General features: G+C 57.0%; 1 long non-coding RNA gene across 1 annotated transcript; it reads left to right on the forward strand.

The window, feature by feature from the left end:
• The first annotated feature begins 3,138 nt into the window (after nucleotides 1–3,138).
• LOC136319820 (uncharacterized) lies at nucleotides 3,139–7,320 on the forward strand. Its single transcript, XR_010728226.1, has 3 exons — nucleotides 3,139–3,231; nucleotides 4,863–4,996; nucleotides 6,982–7,320. It is a non-coding gene; the product is annotated as an uncharacterized lncRNA (long non-coding RNA).
• The last annotated feature ends 1,268 nt before the right edge of the window (nucleotides 7,321–8,588 follow it).

Genomic DNA, 8,588 nt, shown 5'->3' on the forward strand with positions numbered 1-8,588 from the left:
GGCCACCCCTGGGTTAGGGCCTCGTTCTTGCTTCCTCCGTGGACCATGAGCTGCTCCAGGACAGGGCTTGCTCTGTGATTGCCACCAGCTCTTGGCGCATGTGATGCCCATGAATGCTTGATAGATGAGGAAACCAGGTAGCACCTCCCACATGGCAGGCCTCACTCATGCCCAGAGACTTTCCTTCCCGTCCCAGGTTGGAAGACTCATGCTCCCCTGTCCAGAGAATTCCGGGAGAGCAGCCATGGCTACTGGACGCACACATTTGCCAGGGTCCAGGAGAAGCTCCCCCTACATCACCGGTGGCCTCGGCCCAGCACCAATTACCCAGGCCCTCAGGATGCCCAGCGATGCCCAGAGCACGCTGAACCCAGACCGAGCCCCTCAGCCTTCAGGGAACAGACAGGTGGCTGAGAGGGTCCGGGTCACCTCAGCTTTGCACAAAGAACCTGTCAAAGTTCTATTCATACATTGGCATCCTCCCCAGTGTCCCAGAGGCCTATCCAGAAGAGCAGGCGGGGCCAGTACAAGGTCTGGGAACTAGTCCTCTATCAGAATTTTATTTTGTAAATTGCATCCTATAAGCCATGAGATCACTGGCTATTTAAAGAGGTCGCTGGTGAATCCCTTTGTGAAATGCAGAGAGAGAGTACCCTGAAGGAACCACACTAATTTAGGTTTGCTTAAAGGGAACCGAACGCCTGTCCTGGGCTCCCCATTTCCCAGACCAGGGCAGGGCCCAGAGTGCCACTGGCTGAGGGAGAGTCTCGGCCCCCCGGAGAGGAGCCGGGCAGCAGCCATGGCAAGCAAGCACGAGGAATGAAGTGGGGGCCTTTGCTGCCACTCGGGGTGCCGGCTGGGAGAACCAGGGCAGCCGGTCCCAGCGGAGGGTCAGCCAGGAGTCTGGTTACCCGACACAGTGTGGGCGAGTGGCCCTCCGTTCATGTGCGTAAGGCAGCACACCTTGGTTGAGCATCCATTGTGCACCGGGGTCTGAGCCAGTGCCCTACGCAGTGCCTGACAGAGCGGGCTTCAAGCAGCTGGCAGGATCTTAGAGAAGTCGAGTACGGTTCCACAGGCTTCTATGCTGCTCGGGGAGGGTGCAGGGTGGGGGTGGGGCAAGTGGTCAGTCCTCAGCCTGCGGGGCCCCTAGTTCCCAGACCTTGGTACTGGCCACGCCTGCTCTTCTGGATAGGCCTCTGGGACACTGGGGAGGATGCCAATGTATGAATAGAACTTTGACAGGTTCTTTGTGCAAAGTTGGGGTGATCTGGACCCTCTCAGCCACCTGTCTGTTCCCTGGAGGCTGAGGGGCTCGGTCTGGGTTCAGCATGCTCTGGGCATCGCTGGGCATCCTGAGGGCCTGGGTAATCAGTGCTGGGCCGAGGCCACCGGTGGTGTAGGGGGAGCTTCTCCTGGACCCTGGCAAAGGTGTGCGTCTGGTAGCCATGGCTGCTCTCCCGGAGAGGTGGACATAACCGGCACCCACTGGGAGAATTTGACAGAGAGCATGGAGGCGAGAACAGCAGAGCACGTAAGAACTCTAGCTCTAGAATCACTTATTCTTTAATTTATTGCTTCAACAACTAGTTATTAAGCACTTACTATGTGCCAGGCACCATTCTAGGCTCTGGAGATACAGCAACGAACAAAACAGATGAAAACCCTCGCTTTCATAGCGTTCACTTTCTCATAGGTAAAGAGTCAGAACCTCGGTTGACGCGCATACTCATTCCAGTAGCCGTAGTTACCGTAGTTCCCCACATATAAGACGCTCCGTGTATAAACACACCTTAATTTTAGGGCCCGAAATTTGAAAAAGGAGATATATTACATAAAGTTATTGAACTCCAGTTTTATTCATCATAAAATTCCTACAATTCCTCACCACTGTCAAAACTCCCATCCATTAGCTTGTCCTCATCTGTGTCTAATGACGAATCACTGTCTTCAACAATGAGCGCAAAAACAAGCGCGAAAAAGTGAGACATGCAAGTAAAAAAAACCCCCTATAACCACTGTATAAGACGCACTCAGTTTTTAGACCCCAATATTTTTGAAGAAGGGTGCATCATATACATGGGGAAATATGGTACTCTGAAGAAACATAAAGCAGGGTCAGGGAGGTGGAGAGTAGATAGGAGAGGGTAGGCTGTTTTATGCAGGACAGGTAAGGCTTCTTTGAAAAGGTGACATTTGAGCAGAGACTTGAAGGAGTGAGTCATATGGATATATGGAGAAGAGCATTTTAGGCAGCAAGAGCGGTAAGTGCAAAGGCCCTGAGGCAGGTGTATGCTTGTTGTGTTGAAGGGACAATGTGAAAGGCTGGAGTAGAGTGAGGAGGTATAGCAGGGAAGCCGATCACGTGGGGCCTCATCAGTCACAGTTCAGCTGTAAAGGAGGTGAGCAGAGAAAGGACTTGATCTTGCTTACACTTGAGCAGGCTCACTCTGGCTGATGTGTAGAGAATTCACTCTACAAGGCGAAGTGAGGCTGGAAGCAGGAGACCAGTGAGGACGCCCTGAAGCGGTCCAGGTGAGAGACTATGGTAGCTTGGATAAGGTGGAGCAGTGGCCGTGAGAGTGGATCTCAGCTCTGCCACTTTCTAGCTGTGTGACCCTTGGTGATTACTTAACCTTTCTGAGCCTTTCTCACCCGGAAACAAGGTTGATGATAATACTCACCTACTCACCTGGTTGGCATTTTGTCGTGCCTGCCTGAGACATCAGCACAGTGCTTGGCACACACTTGGTGCTCACTCAGCGACAGCGCTTAGTCATCATTAACCCCAGAAACCCATTGCACTGGGAACCTCCTATTCAAGGCACAGTGAACCAAGCCCTGAAAAGCTGAGATCGTAAGAGTCGGCTGGCTCAGGTGGAGAGAGGTTTAAACACGTTTAAATGCCTCGTGTCTTCAGGCTTAGAAGGGCACTGTCCCCCCGCTGCCTGCCTGTTGCCCCCATACCTCTGGGCAGAGGTGCCGAGGACTCCTGTCTATTTGTTTACCTTTTACCTGCGTTAAGGTTTCGGCGGAGGAACTGGCCCTTCCAGTCCAGTCTCTGGGCCCAGCGCCCGCCCCGGCCCCCCCCCCCAGCCCTGCCTCAGGCTTCCAGCTGCCCCTACAAAGTCAACAGTGCCCAGGAACACGAAGGGGAGGGGACAAGGGAGCCGGACAGCTCCCTGTGCTCCCTGGCAGGCATGTGACCCTCGCTCGGGCTGACTGTTGGAGGTAATAATGGGGAACAAACCCAGGGAAGGGGGAGGGCTGAGGGAAAGTCCCGGGGGGGGTGCTGGTGGCTGCAGTGCCCACAGGACGGGTTCTCCTGGCTGTGGACAGGTGATGGCTGCGCTAGACAAGGGACGGCTCTGGGGGCAGCTGGGGACATCGCCTTTGCAAGATGACAGGCCCGGAAGGGACTTGGTCCAGCCAGTCCTGTTGCACCCTCGCATTGACTTCCATCTATTTGTTCAAAGTACTGAAGCTGTTGTGTGCCAGGGGCTGGGCTTAGGAAGGCTCCTCCCACAGGGAGCATTTCTTAGAGAAAGCGAGAGCCAGAGAGAGAAAGCGACTTTCCTAAAGCCACACTGAGTTACGCGAAGCCCACTCAGGGCTCTTATTTTTTTTTTTTTTAAATGATTTTACTTATTGATTTTAGAAAGAGAGAGAGAAAGGAGGGAGGAGCAGGAAGCACCAACTAGCAGTGGTTGTCTCTATCCTGGGCCTTGACCGGGCAGGTCCGGGGTTTCGATACAGCGTCCCAAGTGTTTCCGATCTACGCTCTATGTGCCGCACCACCACAGGTCAGGCCCACTCAGAACCCTTGACTCCCTGTCCAGTGCTCTGACCAGCAAGGGCCCTGGCTGTTCCGGCCATCTCCCGGGTGGCGGAGGCCAGCCTATGCCAGCCCCCAAGTGCCCCCTCCTTAGTGACTCTGTGTCCGCCTCCTTGCTTGGGAGAGGACGGGGCCGTGCCCAGCACAGGGCTGCAGGGGCCAGAGAATGGACAGCTCTCGGGCTGGCTGGCTAAGGGGGAATGGACCAGCAGGAAGGGGTGCTGCCTCTGGTGTGCTCTGTGGCTTCAGCCCACTCAGAGTCCTCCACCTGGATCAGTTTTACCATCTTTTAAATGGGAATGGGTTGCCCTGCCTGGCCTGTCAAGGTCGCCGTGGGGAAGGTGAACATGGTTTTCTAAAGCTCCCGCCTGGGAGAATGAAGCAGTGCAAGGTCACGTGGTGGTGACAGCAGGGCTGGGGACAGGGAGGAGAGTCCCAGGTTTCCTCAGGTGTCCATGCTGAGCTTCCGGCTTGTCCCATAAGCCTGTCACTTCCAGGAAGTCTGCAGCTGTGGAGACCCGCTTCTGCCTCCGAGGAGTCCCCAGACTTACACACTGAAGGGCCTGAAGTATGAAAAGTTCATCCAGCAGTCCTGCGGGCCCCCCCCCCGGCCCCATAGCGCTGGAGAAGCTGGTGTGTGAGCCGGTGCCTGCCCTAATCCCTAACTAAAAAGAGTAAGAGGCCTCCCGGCGCATGGAGGCTGACCCACGTGGGGTCTCCCAGCCCCTCCCTGCTGCCGGCCAGCCCCGCTCTGCCCTGGAGTCTCCGCGGTGGAAGCGGCCCCTGCCATGTCTGCACACCTCGGTTCCTTCAGGCCCCGGTCCTTCAGGACAAACTCTATACTCCGGTGGAGGCCATGATGGGAACCAGCGGTGACTTCCCCAAGGCCGCCACCATCGTGGAGGGCACCCTAGACAGCCACGTGCATGGCCACTGCGCGCACACGCATACACACACACACACACACACACACACACACACACACACCCCAGGGCTCTCCAAGTCCCCATGTTTCTGTCACACCCAGAGTAACTTCAAGTATCCAGCCTCGTGAAACCGCATGCTGACCGATGGCCACACGAGTGGGCCAGCCGTCCAGCCCGCACAGCCTGACCCTTCTCCTCTGTGCCAGCGCCTGCCTCCCTCAGCCTCGGGCCTCAGGTGTGTGTTTCTCCAGAAGGCCCCTCTCCCGGCCGGCCGTGGGCTCTGGCGCTGCTAATCCCGCCCGGAGATATGCCCAGCGCCTGCTTCCTGCCCAGCCCGGCCTCCCACCTCTGGGGCCGGGTGGTGGGAACAAAGCTGAAGGTCGGGGCTGGGGCCGGCAGAGCCTGGGAAACTGCCAAGTCCACAGTGGGGCAGGAGGGCCCCGCTTCTGTTTGTTGACCCTGAGCTGTGGACATAGGAAAAAGCATGACATCCCTACCCATGTCTCCTCCCTGGCTGAGTGCTGACCTCCTTCTCCCTTCCCCCGGCCCTCTGTGGTCACGGGCCCTGCCCCCGCCCCACGCCCCAGGCTTCTCCCCTTCTTGTCCACCCCACCTCAGTCCCACTCTGAGTGGGGCTTACATGTAAAAATATCCTGGCTTTTTTTTTTTTTTTTAGCTTGTTATCTACTATTTTTATCAGATGGTCCAAGCAAAGCATGGCCGAGAAAAGGGAAAATCATACGGCTCTGTTTGCCAAACTCAATAGAAATAGCAACGGGGTGGGCTATTTTTAACAAGATGAATACCCCTGTCCTCTGAGGTCTCCCCGGGCCCCAGCCAGCCTCCTTTGTCTCTCTGCCTGGACAGCAGATTTTAAAATACACCCACTGCTGCCAAACCACGAAATGCACCCAAGACAGTGACTGAGGCGCTCAGAGCCAAGGAGGAACTGTGGGGGGGCATTTTTTTTTTCCCCTTTCCCTTTCCCTCCCCTGAAGGAAATCACACTCTTTTGTTTGAAAAGCCTTCTAGGTTGGTTTTCTGAGGCCTTTTCCTGGTTGTCCCACTCCCACGGGAACAGCCGAGGTTACTCGGAAACATGCAGCGGTTTGGGCAGAGTGACCCCAGAGGCCTGGCATGGCCCCTGGTGGCTCCTGTCCCAGGCTGGGCCGGGGCAGGAGCACAGGGTGGACTTACAGAGCGGGGACGGGAGGAGAGCGGAGGTGCAGGGGGTCCGTGGGGTGGGAGGCCCTCAGGGGTCCTCACGCAGCTGATATCCACGCCGCGGGAGGAGGCATTGCCGCCTCTCTGCTTGGCCACAGGAAAGCCACAGTCCCGCTGAGGGGTCAGTCTTCCGAGCCGCAGTCTTCATAGGACAGAGTCAGACACACTTACACCATGGGAGAGCCACCCTTCCCTGCGGAGCAGCCCGTGGGGGGAGGACTGCCCAGGAGCCAGGAGCCAGGGAGGGAGCAAGTCGTGGCCTCTCTCCGGGCCTCAGGGTCCCCCTGTGTGCCACCAGAGGCCTGGACTAACCTGAGCTCCCTGGGGTGTACGGTTGGGAAAGAAAAAGAAAATAGAAACAAAAGGTAACATCAATTGAGAGCTAAAGGAGGCTTCGAACCACACACTTTACGCCACATGTATTATTATCTCACTTAATTTCCACCGCAACCCTGTTCCTGCCCTTCACTGCGGTCTACAGAGCATCTCACTCCCCCGGTGGCTGTATGTCAGAGCCAGGGAGGTCTTGGATCACAGGCCCATCCTGGGAGCGGTCGTTCTGGCCAAGGGAATGGGATTCTGGGATTGCCATCTCTGATCCCAGGCCTTCCCTGTGGCCAGGCACATGGGGACAGTGGTTGTCAGTTCTGCCAGAACTACACGTAGCGGGGGGACTGGGCTGCTCCCACCAGAGGCTGCTGGAGAGAGGGGGAGAGGCTGGGCAGAGAGACTGGCAGTGCCCATTCAGGTGGCGGAGCCAGGGGTTGACTCCAGACACCCACGTCCCATGCCCTCAGAGCAGGTCAGGGCAGAGAGGGAGGGAGGGATCCGGGCAGGATGAGGTGAAGAAGGCCTGACGTAACTGTGCTCCAGCTGCCCCAGACCCTTGAACCTCCTCCCCCCCACGCTGTGCTCGGTCTTATCTCTGGGCCTTTGCAGATGCTGTTCCTTCTAGCAGTAATACCTTTCCCCCCACTCTCCCCTTCTCCATTCCAGAAACCCCCATGCATTTGTCAAGACTCATCTTAACAGCCCCTCCCCTGAGAAGCCTTCTTCTTTTCGCAGCAACACAGGGACTCTGGGGGCCCTGGCCCACACCTCAACCTGCCACTTAAAACTTGAGCATACGGTGACTACCTGCCACTTGTTTACCTGAGGACAAGGAGCATGGCTTATTTGTTCTGTTCCCCCAAGGCCCAGCTCCATGTATGAGTGCAGAAAAATATGCTGAATGGATAAAAGGGAGAAGAGACAAAGAAACGGGGAGAGAGAAAGAAAAACAAGGAGGAGAGAACAGGTTGGGCTGACAGGGGGTGGGGGAGAGAGGAAGGGCAGTCACAGGTCAGGGCCCAGCCTGAGAGGCTCAGCCCGAGGGGAGGGGGAGGGAGGGCACCTATACCGCGGCCCAGGAGCACAGGTGGGTTCTCCCATTCTGGAGCCTCTGGCCCAAGTCCCTGTCCTGAGTTGGAGGGGCGGTGTCCTAAGTGGACGGAGGTCACCTGCCGGTTATTCAGTAGCATGTGTCGGTTAGCCATTGTGTGCCTGGCCCTGTGCAGGGCGGACCCCCTCTCTGCCCTAAGAAGGGGGATCAGAGGGGGTGGGGAGCAGGGCCCTCACAGTGGCCCGCAGCCTCGAGGAAGTGGACCGGACCCTCCCGTCTCTGGACCGCAGGCAGCCTCCTGCCTGGGGCCTCGGTGGCGCCCTTCTCAGAGGACACTGCACAGCAGGGACACTACTAGAAGCCTGCCCGGCTTGAACGTCTCCCTACAGAAGCTCTGAGAGGAGGAGTGGGCCCCCAAGCTGGCTCCTCACGTGCCACCCCCGCCCCAAGGAAGGATGGAGACAGGGAGGAGTCAGCTGGTGGCTGCTGCCTAGCCTCGTAATGAATCGTCCCAAAGTTTGCCGCCCTGTTTGAATAGCTTCTTTTCTGAAAGGGGCTTGTGACAAAGGGCACATTGATGTCCTCCACCAGACAAGGAGGGCTGCCTGCCCGCACGCACAGCGGAAGTCCCCGTGGGAGCCGGCAGGAGGCCGCAGGAGGGGTTCAGACAGGGAGCAACATTCTCTCACTGAGTCCACCTGGTGGGCTCGCCTGGGTCCCCCTTCTTTCTGGCTCTGGGCCTGAAAGGGCTTGGGCCTGGGGTGTATGAGGTGAGAGAAGATCTCCTTGGTGGCATCTGGGCCCAAGTGACCAGCTGAGCTGGGGTGGGGGCCTGGGAGAGTTGAGCTGGCTCACACGGGCACTCGGCTGCTTAGGAGAGATGGTGAAATGCAGCTGCCCGTTGCTGGACACGCCCTTCTCCTGGGCTCCCCCCAGGTAGACTGGGCACCTCTAGAGGTCAGGGTCTCTGTCCTGCTCGTCTGAGGTCCCCGGGACTCCTGGCAAAGTGCGCTGCCTAGGATGGCGCCCTGGGGCTCACAGTTCTGGATCTGATTGTGATTTTGTTTGTTCAAAAGATACTGTAAAAAAAAAAGATACTGTATTTTTTCTTTTTCTTTTTTTTTTTTTCCTCTTTCTTTTTTTGTGACAGGGACAGAGAGAGGGACAGATAGGGACAGACAGACAGGAAGGGAGATAGGTGAGAAGCATCAATTCTTCGTTG

The sequence above is a fragment of the Saccopteryx bilineata genome, chromosome 1, assembly GCF_036850765.1.
Source record: "Saccopteryx bilineata isolate mSacBil1 chromosome 1, mSacBil1_pri_phased_curated, whole genome shotgun sequence".
Classification (NCBI taxonomy): domain Eukaryota; kingdom Metazoa; phylum Chordata; class Mammalia; order Chiroptera; family Emballonuridae; genus Saccopteryx; species Saccopteryx bilineata.